We start from the raw sequence: 19,410 nt of genomic DNA, 5'->3' as shown, positions 1-19,410 counted from the left end.
TCTGTACTTTATACGCCTAAATAAACGTAATTAGACAGTCGTGCTAGGTATTACTTAATTATTATGCAATATTTTTATGTTTAGTCATTGTTATTGCGTATAATAAAATCATATATTCAGACTTCGATTGTATTATATTCCTTAAAAGCATTAATATGTTTCAACAAAGATGTGTGCCATTATGATATAAAAGTAAAAGCTAATGATCACATTGCACATTTGACTAAGTACCTTAATATAGCCGGTGATGCCATCGTCTCATCGTACGACATCCTTTTAGCATTACAGTACTTTCAATTGGATTATCGATTTAAAAATTATATACAATAAACTATTACCTAATGACATAACATATCTACGAATAACAACTAACAGGGTCCGCATGTCCCCCGTTGGCTACGCTCTACAATAGTTTTAGTAGGACGCTACAACAGCTGTTTCATAGTAAATCAATTGCTATGACGTTCCTTTACTATTGCTATGAGAGTTTAATGAACTCGAACATTGTAGAAGTCAGCTTCAATGTAGTTTTTACCCATCGATAAAACATTATGGTACATTAGTACAGTGTTAAATATTAATTTGCTCTATATTGAATCTATAATTCTAGAACAACTTTTTTTATTATACGGAGTATTCAACAGCGATAATAATAACCTGTGTATTACTTAATAATTCTACAGCAATCGAATTCAAGTGTTTTCCATCCCTATTGTCCAAAAATTGTCACGTTAAGCATTACTCAACCAAAGTCTAATAGCGTTGCCGCGATATTAATTCATTTACAAACAGACAGAGCGTTCGAGTGAAAGTATTCGGTCGGTTTCACACTCCGCTGGCCGCTTTGAAAATACATCGCGGTTCTTTTTACCAATTCTTCAGATAACAAATCGATTGTTTACGAAAAGACAGCGAATGTGGGTCGACTAATGATGAAAGCATCTATTAATGTCATTCTAAATTCATTTCACCATAACGCATAAACGTCACGTCACGGTGAAATTGAATGAGCTCTGTTAAATGAGATTAGTACAATTTTAGGCGGAAAATATTGAAGAAGATAGTCAGAAATTACGAATATTGCTTATCTACTTTTCTTTTTTTAATTTTATCTTTAGAATAATATTAGTTGTTCGCGGCTTCCAACGCATGATAAACCTTTCCCGCTACAAAATGCCTAAAACACTGTAGCGATTTATAACGGCATCTGTACGTCACCAGCGCTATCTATTTAAAAAATCTGATTTAAAATGCAAATCTACATAAATAGCAAGTACAGGATATAAGTAACCTATTTGTTAATCCAGGTCTATTCGTGCGGCAAATTTCATACAAATCCATTTAGCTGTTTAACCTTTAATTCTAACCATCATTCAATCGTCCAAACATTTTCACAAACATTCGCATTTAATTTATATAAAGTAACATACATGTATTTCCCGGTATAGTTTTTTTTCCGTACAATCATAAGGAATACTTTATATTAATACAATATTGTCAGTGTCGGAAACTTAAATAAATGGTTTGTTTTTTTTTTAGTTAGTTTCAACCGACCATCCACAGTAAAAATAATGTAACTAATGTATTAAAATTACTTTAAAAATGATCTATTAACAAATTACTCAAATTTATATTTTTCTGATTTCTGACCATAACAAAAAATATAAATGTAGGCATTTTCTGTATTTATAGCACATGATTCAACATGGCTTTTTCCTTGATAAAACGACATGCGCCTTGACTTTAATCTATAGATATATTATAGAGCATCATTTTCCTTATGAACAGGACCTTAAACACTTATAACTTAAGCAATTACCGACCAATTTTATTCATTACACAGCTAAATACACAGACACGCAGAAAGCGTGCGTCACAATCTAACGAAAGAGATTCCCACTTACCTATCCAAGAAATATAAGAAAGGTCAAGGAGTGCGTATCAATTTCCCATGACCGTCGTGCCTGGAAGCCGTATAAAAACTATTCGGCTCATCTATCCCCTTTTTTAAAGTTTCACACAGGAACTGTTGTGGAACATTGCGCACGAAGGGTTCATTGTCTAATCTTGAGAACTATTCAATAGTTAATGAGAATACTTTAATATAAAGACACTTATAATCGTACGTACTTCGTGTTATGTTTGCTTACTTTCCCTATAGACTAATGTTGCCCTTTGTTGCCGGCACCATAATATTATTGTACTCTTTGACATAGACTGTCTATGGAATTCAATTGTTCGGCCAGTATCTGTCATTTTTCATTGTACCGGCCAAAAAGCCAGTATTGATCTATAGTTTTTATTCCGAAATCATAAATTATTTTGAATATCGAACCTTTTCATTTGGTAGATGGCTTTGAATTGGTGATTTTGCTGAAATTGCTTTCAAGTGTGCACTTTAAATTCCCGTGCCGTATTTGAAGCAAATGAGTTTAAGTGTCGCAGAACTAAGTTCGAGAATCAAATGGAATTATAAGTGGCCCCTTGAAAAAGTACACGACGCTATAGTTTTAACATGCAACCGTATTTTTTGCTACAATTTTTTTTTTTATTTAATTCACAAAACTGATGTTCAAACATATTACATGCTATAAGTAAAAGGTATGAAACAATACAATAATATTTGACATCTACTAGATGTGAATCCGACATGCATTAGGTATTCTTAGTGAGACACTTAAATAGTTAGTGCTTAAATTAGATCGTAAAATTATACAAATTACTAAATTTTAAAGAAAAAAAAAATGTATAATAAGGATGAATTATTCTTTTTTATCCCTAAGTAATTAACTTATTGAGTTTCGATCTTATTGAGGCTACAGAACCAGTGAAGATATCAATATCATTACGAATATTATTGGCAAATGACAACATGCGAGAAACAGGTGAGAAATAACCCAAGTTTGTTCGGCTATACGGCAGAACAAACGTTTTTCTATGTATCAACCGGCAGCTATCGCGAGGTATGCAGACTCCTACTTTCACTAAAAGCTCAGGGGATTCGATTAATCCATTAATTAATTTGAACATATAAATAATATCTAGGATTTTTCTACGGGTTTTTAAGGATTTCATTTTATAGTGATTCAACCGAGATTCGTACGAGTTAAATATTCGACAACCATTGTCGGTGTAACACAATTGGTATAAAAATCTTTTCTGGACACGCTCAATGCGGTCTGAGTGAACCTGATAAAATGGATTCCAAACCGTACTGCAATATTCCAGTATACTTCGTATAATGCTGTTATAAATATAAATTGTGAGATGGGGTTCTTTAAAAATTTTCATTTCTCTAACAATGAATCCTGATAGTTTTGATGCTCTTTTAATGATTTGATCATAATGACTCCTGAAATTTAAATTGCTATCTACTAAAATACCGAGGTCTCTAATAGTTTGGACCTCTTGAAGCGGAATGTTGTTTAATAAGTAAGAAGTGCTATATGAATTACTTTTCCTAGTAAATTTGATAAAATAACATTTATTTTGATTTAGTGTCATGCTATTCTTTGTGCACCAAGTACTTACAGCATCTATATCTAATTGAAGCTGAGTTATGTCATGTGCGTTGTTAATAGTTCTGTATATTTTTAAATCATCAGCAAAAAGTTTATATTTTGAATTAATAATTCTGCCCAAATCATTAATAAATACTATAAAGAACAATGGCCTTAGGTGAGACCCTTGAGGAACCCCGGATGGTATAAAACACTGTTTGGATTTGAACCCCTTAACATACACAAGTTGCGAACGATTTTTCAAATACGATTCGCACCACCTCAGTAAAGACCCATGAACACCCATAGCTTCCAGTTTAGCAATAAGTAAGTTATGATCAACTAGGTCAAAAGCTTTCTTAAAATCTGCATATACTGCATGAACTTCTTTACCGCTATCAATAGCAGAAGATATATACGAGATATACTCAACTAGATTGGTTGCCGTTGATTTTTTGGGACGAAAACCGTGTTGATTATCGTCTAAAACACTTTTAAAGTGAGAAAACATTTTCTTCTGAACTAAGGATTCTAGAATTTTACCACACGCTGAAAGAAATGTTAGGCATTTCTCAATAAGTGAAATGAATGAAAAATATTACCATGATAAAATATGAAATCCATCGCTGTAGAAGACTGCTAGGACGCCTACATTATTCCTAATAGCTGACATTTTTTTTGCTGGATAGGCACTACCGGCCATACTAGATTTTGGCCTTACGATGCTTCCATATACTACACCCATGCGGGTGTTACTTACATCATAGATATATTATTATTTAAGTATAGAATGAGCTTATAAATGGCGAATATCCAATATTCATGTAACTTAACAGATTATGTAAACATTTTAAAAACATTATATAAATACGCTAAGCGTGACCTTTCATAGACATGTAAGTCACAAAGGATAGAAAACACATAGATTTTAGAACACAAATATATACCTACTTTACTGATAGTTTTCATTATAAGTTTATATCATCTTTCATGGATATATTTCCACATCTACCCTCTTGGATTTTAGCACCACTTGTAAGTAAGTAGAGAATGATATATCTAAGTTTACCTTTACATAACATTTGTTTGAAATGTAACGAAGAAGATATTGTTTTCTATGTTGTTATTGATTAATTAGTTTACTAGAAAAGCATTCCATGTATCTAGGCTAACGGTTTCAACGACAGAACTGCACCGCTCTTATATTTCTTGTATACGAGCTTTCTTCGAATGAGCTTTCTCTCTGACAATGGAAATGTCATCGCAATCAAACCTCGATGCGGCTCTCTCAACTTGAATCAGTTCTTATCGCCCATTGTACAAGATTCCCAAGTAATGTTACTTTAACACTACATGAACGGTTATGGAATTTTCTTTTGTGCGAACGATGATTCGTAGAAGAAGTTATGGTAAAATGAACATCTGATAATTGCCAGAGTATAGATAATCTTGGGTATAGATTTATTTTGTAAGATTATATATAGTAGTATAGTAGAATTAAATATCTAATCATTACTTCTAAAGCATTGACATTGTTATAGCCGACATAATCTGATAACGTGTTGTTATAGCTACAGGTAGGTAGGTATACACTGTTGTATGAAAGCCAACTTTGTTAATTGTACCTACTACATATTATATGAAATATTTGAAGTTTGTGATTTCACAAAACTTAAACTAAATGCCATAAGGAATAATAACTTAACTTTTTTGTTTTTTAATCAGATTTGTTTTATTTTTCCGTCGCTTTAGTTAAAAATAATGAAAAGATCATGCGCTAATATATTAAATACAAACATTAACGTAAATAATATAATTGTGTTTTCTTATGCAACTCTTTCATAGTTAAATAATTGATTAATTGCATATCATACGGCATTTGATTTTACTCATTTGATTAAAGTTTATTCAACCCGAGTCACGAACCTTAGATCTCGCGTGTAAGAAGAAATAGAAAGTTAACCATTTCAAGGTTCAATAGTAGTGTAATGCAGCAAGACACTTGACATTTCAGCCCACACACTACAATTCCAATAAGTGTACAACACAGGTTTGTAATATACATAATAATTAAATGCTATTGGACCCGGAGACTAGGAAAACTAAGGATTTTAATTCATTTATTCCTCAGTATTTTGTCATTCATTCTGTAATGTAACATATTTACCCAATAGTTATACTATATTAATATGCTTGACGATCATTTTAGGAGGTAAAGAATTTTAATGGTCTCAGACATTAGAGTTATTTAAAATATTGAGTTGGTGACACGAGCATTATCATGTTGTATAAAAGTTTTAATCATAAAGGGCATAGACAATTCATAAAAAAATATATATTAACTTATTTTCCTTGTTCAAGCTCAAAAATTTCGTTTATAATAAAAATAAAAGGAATCAGGTTCTTCCCAAAACTAAAAACTAAATGGCCACAAGGAAAATAATGAACTAAAGTTTTGTTCTTACATTTTGAACACGGTCACAACAAATTTTCACCCGCACAGCTTTAATATCATTATTAATATTCTTAAAATATTTCTAGTAACATTGAAATAAAACTATATTTCCGGATTTTATAGCGGTTTTTTATAATATAATTTTCTCCCGGCGTTTCGAAGACTTGCAGCCGGCATAGCCATCTCCCATGATGTCTAGTATTTAGTTAAACATAAGAAATCACTTGTAACATATTTAAAAAAATGCCTATTAAAATAGCTACATGAGACGTTATAAACTAATTATATCCGTAATAGATCTGTTATCATGCGAATTATTACTTATAGTTCTCGAAATATATATTAAACTACGTCATATTATAATCCAATAATATCTTTAATGGACTTGATATGAATTGGTATTCTAGTATATATTTCATTTCATATCGATAAACGATGCACGGAGAAGGGTACACGGTCGCAATGACGCCCACATCCGTCGAATGACTGGGGTAAAGTTACCATGACGAGGACGGGTTCTCTACCAGTGTCCATTATTGGTAATAATGTAATCAATTGGAACATAAAAAAAAATATTTAGCCTCGATCAAGGTTAAATGAGTGTCGTCTTGATCTATATTCGGAGTCTTCCTAATAAAAACTCTAAGTCAGTAATTAAATTAATCAAAGTTTTGTCTCTTCCACTCTTAAATAATCTGCTGTAAGGAAGAAAGCGATAAAACAGTAATTTTTCGTAACACTAATAGTGGAATTTAAAAGTGACGTAACAGTGAATAAGGGAAGCTAATTTAAAAAGGCCGACTGTTTCTTATTGTGATTATCTGCCGGTCTACATAACCGGCATAAAAAATTAACTAACTGATCAAAAAGCCCTTGAATATAAAACATATTAAGTTATGCGCATAAAACTATTTATTGACCATAGACGATCTAGTTAAAAATATTTTGAAATATCAGCTCCGATATCAAGATATTGCTGAGTTTAGATATTGACAAACAAATGTTTGTGTGATGGTAGGGATACCTATGTTTTAACCGACTTCAAAAAAAGGAGAGTTAGAACTCTAGTGCTATGTAGTTTTTTATCTGCTCATTAGTAACACGTTGCACATACACTGTATGACAATTACGAAGTAATTTCCCGTCGACAATCACGCGATGCTTGTCTCTTCTTACATCACGCAATATCATAAATGCAACGTTATTTATAGATGTGTGATAAGGAATTATGAAATATTAGTAATAGTATCGATAAACTGATAATAGTTTCTATGTAGAATTATATTAATGAAGTTGAGTTTTGTTATTTATGCTTTGTTTAGGTTCTTATGTATGTTATGTTTTTATAAACCAACGGTTTATAAAACAGGGGCCTTATTCTCTATCCCGCACGTTATTTTGACAGTGTGTAATAAGCACGTAACACAACGCATCATGTTTAGGACTATAGAAATTTGGCTTACAGAATACCATTCCACGCACATTTCTCGAAGATAACATGACACGGCCGCGTTACGCGTTTACACAATCATACAGAATAAGGGCCCTGAACGCACTCTTAAAAACCGTCCAATACTGCAAAAGTATCCCCTACCAATTAACTTAATAATCCTTACTTGCCATTTAAAAATAAATGTCTCTAAAACACGTTTAAATTTTATTTATTTATAATAAGGTACACCAACATCACTATATAACATTGAATGCAATAAAACAATAAGGTAGAGCATCTGATATGCGTGTTACTATTAGGTGTAGACAGCATTTACCATTGACAACATATTTAATTAAAATCTAAAACCTAATAATGAGAAGGTAGAAAATAATATCAAGTACTTAAAATATGAAATTATTGAGTAACGTATAAGGAATTCAAGAAGAATTAATTGTTATGTGTATCTATTAATGAGAACCAAAGTAACAAAACTTTTTACTCTTTAACTAACATGCAATATATAATTAAACTAACTGAAAAAGTAAATGTAAACAGTAGGTAATAAAACTAGAGGTGATCGGTAGCTAATACAATAAACATTCATAATATTACTGGCTATTAATGTGCCCACTTGCAAAGACTTTTGACTTCAAAGTATTATGCTTCTAACTAAAGACTGCCGTAATTTTGAATATAAGGGGTGTTAAAACTCAGACTGGTCCGATATAGGTTTAAAGGCAGTTTTGCTCTCACATTCGGCAACTATTTTAAAAGACGAATTTTTAGAACAGCTCGGATGTGTTTTGTTTTTGACCTTCGCGTGTCTCATCGCCACGAGGTTATTGGTCATCACTTTTATCTATTCATTAAGGTATGGATGACTGAAAATACGTAAATGTAAGAACTGTAGATTACCCTTTACGTAAAAGGATGCTTCACGCAGAAACCAGCTTAGATCTCGAAGCTCCTTCGAAAATCCGATACACCATTCCAAAATAATAATAAATAATAATAATATCAGCCCTGTATCATATACTTGCCCACTGCTGAGCACGGGCCTCCTCTACTATTGAGAGTGATTAGGCCTTAGTCCACCACGCTGGCCTAGTTCGGATTGGTAGACTTCACACACCTTCGAAATTCCTATAGAGAACTTCTCAGATGTGCAGGTTACCTCACGATGTTTTCCTTCACCATTAAAGCGAACGATAAATTCACAAAGAATACACACATGATTTTAGAAAAGTCAGAGGTGTGTGCCCTTGGGTTTTGAACCTGCGGACATTGGTCTTGGCAGTCCGTTCCACACCCAACTACGCTATCGCCGCTTACTCATTCCAAAATAATATAAACGAAATTTACTTAAAAATAAAACATTAAATAGTCGAACATTCGCATGTAACACCAAAGCAGTAATGTTTAAGATCGTATCTTTTCATAAAAGCCACCTGAACAAATACCATTGTTTTGAAACTATTGCAAACAGTGGCGTCGGTATGGATTGTTCGTGCATGTTTTATATGTAGGTGTTCTACTCGACAATACCGATAAATTAAAGCGATGGTGAATTATTAAATTGAACACTAATTTGAACCCAATTATAAAAACTATGTATGTAAGTAACCTAGAATTAGGTCAACCTTTTTATTATAGTGAGGTTAAGTTTTGACATTCAAGTAAATATGTGCGCCCTAGACTACCCTTTTCATCATTCTCTCTTATTCCATCCAATGGTTGTCTGTAAGAGATTGCCTCGAGGGATAAGACCGCCAATTGTATGTACCTCCTTTCAGCCTTCATTGTTTTAATATTAAGCACAGTGTTTTGTATATGGTGTAAAATATAGCTATGAAATAATACTAAAATAATAAAGTGAAGATAGATTCTATAACTGTTAGATAGAAGACCTGTCGTCGATATTTGTCATTGCCTAAAATTATTTATCGTATTTAATAAAAAAATGCGTAATTGTAACAGTTTGTTAGGTAAGTTTATAAAACTCCTGTAATTGTTGTTAACTGCCACATACAAATAGATAAAATGGGAAAAAGAACCAAATTACACGTCTAAAAACGAATCCGTATCAAAATAGAAGACATTGAGGTAAACAGTCTAACAATTCCCTAACTGCACGCAGACAACCTTGTAGAAATAACAAGAAAACAATGGGCGACAGTGGCTCAAGGATAATGAAATGGCATCATGATCGAACTAATAGCACAGCACACACTACAGCACTTGAGATATCTAACTCTAAATTGAAAATTTCGATCGAAAACTAATTTACATATTATCTAAGGTTGATGTAGAACTAATTTAAATTGACTTTGGAACTTTACATTTCGAAGTGATACAATAAGTTTATAGACAAAGGACGTTATATATTATGTATGGGGAAGTCAGTAGGACGTCTTATTAACACAGTGTCAATTAAAGTTCATATGAATTTCGGAATAAGGTCTAAAATTCTTTAGACAAATCACACGCAATTAATCTTTAACTACAACAATACAATAAATATTCTTTACAGCCTATTCAAAATCCAACTTATCTGACCCAGACATTCTAGAATATGATCTCATGCTGTAGAAATAAGTTGGTATTTACATATTTGTTATTGCCAATAATATCGCACTGTTATGGAAATCACGCTTCTAATGCCAACGGAAATTTCGACCGTAATGTGCTAATCGCAAAACTTTGCAATAGGAAATAAAAAAACTGGTAGTCACGGATAGTACTCTTATACAATAATGGACACAATATATTGGTAAATACAGTAATGACGAAAACACACGTGTACATAAAATAGGCGCAATTTGAAGACTGCAATATCCTTTCGATTGCATTAAGTAAATAAATTATACCTTAAACAAGTTATTTGTAACATAAATCGATGTGTAGATAGATTTTTTTTTTCTATATTATTTTTATAGCAACATGTTTATGTATAAAGGTTATGCAATTTATGTAAAAATATTTTAAAACAAATGCGTACAGTAATCATTGATTAATAGTATGTTTTTTCTTCCGATCAAGATTTTAATATTCTTTATTAGATCTCATAGTGTGAGTTCGAATACTTCCCATCTGGCAATATTTCTACAATACGTGAGACATCTGCCAACTGTGTAATCAATTTGTTTTCATTTTATTTATAATCAATGCAATCTATATGTAAAATCCAAACAATCGCATTGTTTGGATTTTACATATAGTCTTGCTACAAGAACAAAATACATTTAAAGAATTATAGATATAAGACTACTTTTTATTCCGAAAAATTACGCAGTAAGATTAATGCAAGAATAGGCTACTGTCCACAGGCTAATGTAGGATACGGTCTATCCGTAAGCCAAATTCCATCCAAATCCGTTCAGCTGTTTCTGCGTTATTTCTAACAAACATCCAAACATTTTCATAAACTCTCGTTTATATTAACAAGATTACAATTTTATAAATACAAATTATTTTTTATTATATGATATATCAAACACTACCTCGAATACCGAGAAATATTTATCTTATCATTAGGAAGCTGAGTTTTGAAATAAATTATGACACGGTTGTAACGTGAGTGCCAAACGTGCATAGACGTCTTCTGAACGTGACACATTACGTTATAATATGATCATTTTTAACGGACCTACGTTGCCAATATATTATAAACTATCGACTACAGATGCAACCGCAAATTAGTTCATATCAAGTACTAAAATAATCCTGTGATGTAACCCTAAGATGTATATGAGAGCAAATTATATCATTGCATTGGTGAGATTTTGACCAAATAGCTACAAAAACAAACGAATGTATGTGAGCTAATGATATCAAAATGCATATTGAAATACTTTATAATCTAAGGAGGTCATCCATCTGTTGATTATCATCTATAATAGACTGCATTGAACCTATATTAATAATTTCCACGTCAGTCAAGTTATTTGTATCATCGCACAGTAATAAAACATATGACGCATTTCAAACACTTATTTTATTTTATTCCAGCGCATAATTAACTACGAGCCGTGCTATGACGTTTTCCACGTATATACACGTCATTGCGTTTATGTCCGGTATTTATTAATAATTCAGTGTGTCGTCTGATCTATTTTAGTTTAATTAACGTGGCCGGTGAGACTAAATGCTACTACGCCGATGACAGTGTGTGTCATTAAACATGTTGTAATTGACAAAGTTTACCTAATTATAACTACATTTCATGGAACTATTAAAAGGGTAAAGGATGAGGTTCTAGAAAATTAAAAATGATTATTTTTTATTTGATTTTTTTTCCGATATATTCTCATTTACTTTGAATTAAATCAGCGAAGTGCAAATGTAAATAGATTAAAGAAGTTCTCAATTAAATTGACCCTTAAATTCAAGACTCAGAAAACGAGAGTGTAGTCAAATCTCAACACGAAAACTACTAGTATGCTTCCTTCCAAATATATAATGATACAACTTTTAAACATAATACGTCCATCTGCGTCCAAGAAGTAGTATCGATCGCAATATTTTCTCGAGTCCGAGAAGTATTCGCGACTTTGACCGAATGTTATTAATTGAGCGTGTCGCGCATGCGCGTATCTAGCGACCTTCACTCCAATGCACAAATATTCATAATTCAGTATTTTAACACCGTATGCGGGTTGTAGCCGGCGTGAACAAGGCAACTTTCTAGTTTTGTAATGTTTCAGAAGCCAAGACCCGCCTACATGCACTTGCCATTGATTTGTGTAGAATTGAGATCGCAAATCTAGATTTTTCGGTTGAAATTTGGATGCGCTAATATGAATTCAAAATAAAAATTAGCACATTGTCTCTAATTGTAATAATTATAAGAATAGTCATTCTGTGCCTGCCAATAAAATCAAGTACCAAAACTTTGACATTAAGATTATAAAAACCATAAACAAAGAACTATAAACTACGTAATCTTAAAACTTGATTGGATTTATAAACCAAATACACCTTAGGAATGCATTTTTTATTACAATATTCTACGAACACAATGAACTGTTGATGAGACCTTGATCTTTCAAACAGCGTGACGTGTTCTACGGACGTGCCAAATCATTCTGTCCCGCATGTTATGCAAAGTATCAACTTTAGTCCAAATAGTATAAATAAACTGCCACGCTGAGATCTCGGGTTCCATTCCCAGGACAGGTAAAGCGATATTGGAGTTTCTGCGCAATATCAGCCAGAGTCTGGTATTGTTCCTAATCATTGCAATAGGCTTACCTCCTAATATAGAGACGTTCCCGCCCTCACACCGACCACTACAACTCCTGTAAACCAGGATCAGCAGTAGTACACATTTTATGACACCGAGCAATGAAGCTCGATAAGTCTCAGGGAAAACTAATTTGACATTATCCCGTAACGAAATTAATCAAATAGAAAGACAGGGAGGAGTTGGAAATATTAATTGTCCACTTCCCTCCATAGCAAAGCGGATACAATGTACCAAGGAGGCATTTTTACCTCAAAGATAGGGACATTTACAACTAGATAAGCCAGTTGTAAAGCACCACGGATAAATATTAAAAGAAAGGGTCCTATCATATGAGCTGTTAGAACTCCTGATATAGGCTTAACAGCTTGTGACACATCAGTGAAAGAGATTAATAACTCGCCACACAATGTACCAACAATGAAAGCAGGGAACTAAATGCCTTTAATGGATTAGACTCAATGGATTAGTCTATTGTAGACGTAGCTATGCAAAAATCGAACGTGGGCCGCATAATAAGGGCTCAATTGTTACCCAGGACCACCTTCATCTATATAAAATTCAAATCCCGGAACAAGAATTTCCCGATAGGATCGGTCGCCATCACGTTTCGCTTTACAATCTAGAAGCTGAAAACGCTGCGCGCAAAATTGTTTCATGTCAAACTTTTCTTTACTCTATTCTCTTTATTCTCTAGGTAAAACAGAAATGATATTAAATAATTATATTTTACTTTATTGTGCCGTAGTCCAGGTTTTACAGAAAAAAGTAAAGAAGAATACACAGGCGCTGTTTTGTAAGCTAAGCGTATACCAGCTTGATGTAGATGTAATTACCAGTAATTAGAAACTTTTGCATATTATAATACCTCAGTGTGATAAAACGAAATACGGTATGATGCAGTACTTCGTAATTCAAAGTTCTAAGTTGTATTATTATACGTGCCTACAGTTATACGTAGCTTACTGTCAGATGAGAGAATTGTTGGTCTCCCTTTCAAGCTATAAGTAATTAAATTTTAAAAAAAGTCTATCTTTTCACGTTACTTACTAATATTACTAAACGCAGGAGGTAATAATTTATTTTTTCTATTTGATTCCATAAGTGTATAAATTGGATTATTAAAAGTAATTCATCTCTTTCCATCAATACTATTGTTTTCGGATTTAAAAAATTGCTGGAGTGAGAAAGTATAATAATACACGTAAAACAGCTCATTCATGAATGACGCACATTAGTTAAAGCGTAAAAAATGTGGAATTGCAAACATTTGACGCAGTTTACGTACAGTAAACGGGCATCGAGCCAAAATCTTATTTTTGTTTGTTTTTCCAGAGCTGTGGTGATTGGTGTTGTAATATTAAGGATAATTGGAAAAAATAGTGGAGTTATATTTATGAAATCTTGAAATAGCTTAAAGATACGATATATCACTTGATAAAAAGCCGCAAATACACATTTATATCATACAATGTACATTTAAATAGCTAATAATATATATAGAAAAACAAGTCTCATATTCGTCAATTCTCATCTTTCAGTCAATATCTTAATCAATTATGAAAATAAACGTAAGTAATCCTCTCTGTTGTTGATAAAGTTTTCTTTGTAGAATAAGTATACAGTGCAAAATAGTTTACCATTACAATATTATAAAACTTAATTTTGTATCTTTGTTGGTCTTCCAAACTATTTTACAGTTAGCCACAGAAGTAGCTGAATCACTGAAACCATTTGAAGTTTATATTAGTTCTGAATAAAATATTGTTCATAAGCACACAAAACTTTAAGGGCGATTTGAAATATTGATTTTTTTCAGCCATTTTTGTGGCTCACTGTACACTTATTCAGCGTGGCCCAATTCCAAACTTATCATTTTAAATATTGATCTAATTTAAAGATTTTCCAACATCCTCATTTACATCCAAAAACAGAGTTGCTGCCAATTAAAACAAACTAACTCATTTCTAAACAGTTCAAATCACATCGTTTACAACTGCCCGCCCTATTAAGAAGATTACACATACCGCGAAAGAGTTGTGGATTGTTTCCGTTTACCCCACAAAACCACATGCAACGTAAATCGATACTGAAAGGTCGATGGCACTGACGACCTTAAAACTATGTGGAACAATTACTAAAACATGAAAATCAAATTATACCATTAGCAGGATTGCAAACTGCACGTTTATTGTTGACAATAAAGTTGAAAATGTTAATTCAGGAACATTGATTGGCATGTCGGGTAACGGAAATTTATAGTTTTTAAATTATAAACTAACAATGATGAGGGAATTAAATAAAACGTATTATTTATATATATATTTTGAGCGAGTTCATAATATTAAGTAAAGAAGTATTTGTTAGAATACTAATTAATTGATGCCTCTTATGTTTCTTAGATCCCAAGCAAATTTGTCACTCTTCATACACAAAAGAATGCTTTTTGCAACTTGATTACACCGCAAAATAATCCAAAAGAAAAAGACTATTGAATAAGAATAAGCGAAAACAATTACGTAAGTACACTGAGAAATTGGTACCGGATGACGTCACACGGTGGGCGGTCGCGCTCGCGCCCAGTACCATCAGTTGATTTGACCCCCCCACATTGGTAAACTTCCTTGAATGTATACGTTACGTAATATAATGTGTACGTTACCCCCATTCCGCCTTTTAGCTAGAAAATGTTCGATATTATTACTAGTATTTTCCTGAAAGAACCATATTTAGTATTCAACTCTCAAACACGAACATGGAATTTAGTAAGAATTTCAGCGGGTAATGCGGGCAGCCAGTCTTTAAAGAGTCTCCTTAAAACATTTATAATACGACGCTTTTAACTCGTAGAGTTATAATACATAATTAAACCTACTAGACTTCAAAATGACTTTGTATCATTGCAGTCAACGGAATCCCATTTCCATCTCGTTGTCACGAAAGGTCCTACAAACTATTGCCTTCACTCTTTTCCCTTTATGGATCCAATAATAATTCTTCTGGTACATAGGGCATTCGTAAGCGGCTTAAACTTCACTTTCTCACTAACTCCGTAGATTACAAAAAATCTATAATAGAGTATCTTCACTTCGCCGCAATCTCTATGATAACTAGCACATTCACTTAGCACGCACTAATAGTTTTACACCAAATCTACAGCGGTTATGGTATGTGAATAAATATGACATGAGTTTATTAACTGCACACAGACCACTTTCTGTTAATTTTATATGTATACAAATAAAAAGCAAACTGCGTTTGGTATTTAATTTATTAGTTAATCGGTCACTGCTTTAATTAACTTTATAAAAAACAGAGAGTAATACGAGGATATAACGGCAAAGCTGATATATCCGTACTAAGTTTTTCTATCTCAAGCCGATTTATATTAAAATAATAGTATACTATTGCCACTCTTCTTTACTACAAATGGCTGTAAACAAAAGTAGGTAGAGTTCTTTATAAAACTTAGCTATTTGAAGGCATATAGTATGACCCGTATTTAGACTTCAGTCAATGGTAAACTCAAACTACTTCCCATTGAAACAAAGAAGTTGTTATGTAACAGTAAACCTTTTAACAGGGTTGATAAGATCTCAATTAACACGTTGACTGTAAAATTGTTCTTTATTAGAAGATAATACGTTTGATTTCCGCAATGAAAATAAGAGATCTGTTTACTAATTCCTGATTTGATAGCTACGTAAAATGATTGGTCTGTCTGTTCATATAGGCGTTTTTTAATATATACATGTGTGTGTGCCTGCAACGTACACAAAATAACTTTATAACGATGGCGTGGATACAAACATTTCGCAGTCCAAGGGAAAATTTACTACGTACTCATTAATTAATTTTTATAGTGAATAACCACAACTACTACAATATATTTTCATTAAAATTCATCTAATTTTTTTTCTGTGGAGTAAAAACTATTAACGAACGCATTTATGTTTATTTCTGCGGATATATCTTTCTTGTAAATGTATCTCGAAGTTCATTATATAACTGATCATAACCATTACAGTGTTTGATGCAAATGGCTTCTTCTACAGCAGACAATTATGACATAACACGCTTTATGATGCTTCAAACCGAATGAGAACCTCATCTAGTACTTTTAGTTGTAGTAGACGTTTAGCATCGTTTGTGATTAATTATTCTGATTTCTTATTGCAGTTGATTAAGATACATTTTGTTATACCTAAAAGAATCATAATTGCTTCAATTGCCTACTTACCAAAGTATTGAAGAACATTGCTTTATCATAACTTAGTCACCATTTTTTCTCTGCAATAAAAACTCATGTTATGTATAGCATTCTTGAACGTGGGGATCGAAGGAATCGTTATGTGGCACTCACCGGCCTTCCGACCCAGATGCCATCTAAAGGCCCTCTCAGATAGGTCCCTACCAAGTTTATACCGTCATACAGACTAAAACCTGCGGTAAGCCTGCACGTGAGACGATTCCAGGGGGTCGAGAATAATGCCTAATTCGCCAATAAAAGCCACCATAATATTCCCACAACAAGGCCTAATCTAGGTGTTTAAAATAATACTGAACATTTCACATAAACACATGAAATTTACATTCCAGAAATTCGCATACAAACATTACCTAAAATAACATATGCTCATAAACCAAGGAATTATAACAGATAGCGCATAGCAGACTAACCGACGCCCGTCCTGATATAGCGCGCGTTAATAGTACATTTTATATCCCTCGCGACTATTTCGCATTGAGTGAAATACGAGTGAATGTGTCCAGGCTTTTGGATCGGAGCCAGATGCGCAAAGAACTTACTACCTACTGGAATTGGCATTAAGGTGGTAGCTCAAGGTCCATTTTCATACATTTTGTTTCGGCTTTAATCTGGGTAACTAAACAAGTATTGGCAAGTACAGAATTTAAATTCACGTCTAGTTAGTGATTAGTTCTCGCAGTTGAAAGAAAAACGTAAAAATAATTAATAATCATGGATATTTCGGCCTTTAAAATTTAATATGACGAAATTTTAAAGGCAGAAATATCCATGATTATTAATTATTTTACATTTTTCAACTGCGAGAACTAATCACTAACTAGACGTGAATTTAAATTCTTTACTTGCCAATACTTGTTTAGTTACCCAGATTAAAGCCGAAACAAAATGTATGAAAATGGACCTTGAGCTACCACCTTAAGGGATTAAAATGAAAAGCATTTTGTTTTTGCCAGGGAATACAAATTATGTGATGTCATGCAACCAACTTTGGATCATAAAATTCTGCCCATAAAAGAAGAGGGAGAAGCAACTAGTAATATAAAATTATTTACAAATGTCGACAATTTTTATAGCTGTTAAGGCAATCGTTAGTAATCACTGCAAATCTAAAAAAACTCAGTTGCGTAACACTGTTTTTTCCAATAATATAATACGTAAAGCAAAATTAAAATAGGTCATGTTTTTGTTACGTATTTTAAGGCATCTTCATCTATCATCATATATTATTCTCAAGTAACCAAACTGTATTCTAGTTTTACCTTTTTGATGCAATTCTAAATATATACCCAGCGCCTCTTCCGTTAGTAAATATGTCTTTAATCTAACCCTAATCTGATCTAAAAGATTTATGCATCAATCTTCCCTATACCTTATTCCTTTTAGTATTCTACGTGTGTATTTCAAATAGACCGTCAAATCTTTAATCCGTGAAAGTTGCTATTGCCGACGTTTTATTTGTTAATATCTCTTCGTGTTTATAGTCAAAGCGATTATAAGAATATGAAAACATTAGCGATGTAATAAAGTCGCTTTTGTTTTATATTTGTAAAAAAAAAATATGGATTACATTTATTCTTTTTTTAAGCTTTTTGTGAAAAATACTACCAAAGTTTCATTCAAAGTATTTTAGCGGGCAATGTATTTATGATTTAGGACCTTAACTTCGAAATTTATACTTCTATAAGTAGAAAATAATGCGAACCTATTTGATAACCATTATAACAGCTACAACCAAATGCACGATCAGTTATGACTCAGAAATAGAGCCTACACGCCCACTCTGCGCAATCTGTGTGAGTGTTGAATGGCATATAAGGCCATGTGGTTGATAAAATATATGAAACATAAAATTTGATACCACACATTGATATGAACCATTATCTTTTTGAAATTCAAGGGAATTTATGAATGTGTTTATTGCAAAATTTCGTACCACACATAGTTACGTGGTATTTATTTTTTAATAGCTTTATGAGATTTTACCTCTTAAAGTAGGATGACACTGTGTTGCCTACTACTACGTAATTCGAAGTTTTGGGTGGTTTTGCTACCATTTATAGCCAGTAGTGACTACTAAAATACTACTACGAATTACCCAACTCACTATTTATAATTTTATAGAAATATAAAGATATCAATATTCAAGAATTTCAATTTATTCTTACTCAATACTTGAGCAAAACGTAAAATTTAGTTTTTAAATTAACCATAATAGACCAATGTTTTTATAGAAATATAAAGATATAAATATTTAAGAATTTTAATTTATTTCTTACTCAATACTTGAGTACCTACAACAAAATTTAGTTTTTAATAGACCAATCTTAAACGAAAGTGTCTTATTTGGCCTTTAATAAAACTAGAACGTGACATCCTTATTTAAATCAAAGACCTTAAATACACGCACAATGTCAAAGCATATATGAATAATAAACCGTCTTTTACCATATTAAACTTACTAGGATTTTATTAGAATAGAATTACTTATTAAATGACCTTACTAAGAAA

General features: G+C 32.4%; 2 protein-coding genes across 3 annotated transcripts in view; one reads left to right on the top strand and one right to left on the bottom strand.

Annotated features, from left to right (window-relative positions):
* The window catches only part of LOC115439955 (rab11 family-interacting protein 4), a 94,061-nt gene that overhangs the window by 6,548 nt on the left and 68,103 nt on the right, over window positions 1-19,410 (top strand). The gene's annotated exons all lie outside the window — the stretch shown is intronic.
* The window catches only part of LOC115439962 (mpv17-like protein), a 37,700-nt gene that overhangs the window by 13,074 nt on the left and 5,216 nt on the right, over window positions 1-19,410 (bottom strand). The window contains exon 1 of one of the 2 annotated variants that reach the window (XM_030164061.2): window positions 1,905-2,506. The exons of the other annotated variant lie outside the window; for it this stretch is intronic. The gene's annotated coding sequence lies outside the window, so the exon portion shown is untranslated. Of the gene's footprint in view, window positions 1-1,904; window positions 2,507-19,410 lie in introns of those variants that run through there. 2 annotated transcript variants of the gene reach the window in all.

The sequence above is a fragment of the Manduca sexta genome, chromosome 15, assembly GCF_014839805.1.
Source record: "Manduca sexta isolate Smith_Timp_Sample1 chromosome 15, JHU_Msex_v1.0, whole genome shotgun sequence".
NCBI lineage: Eukaryota > Metazoa > Arthropoda > Insecta > Lepidoptera > Sphingidae > Manduca > Manduca sexta.
The sequence above is the reverse complement of the archived record's forward strand: the minus strand, read 5'-3'. Positions and strand labels throughout refer to the sequence as shown.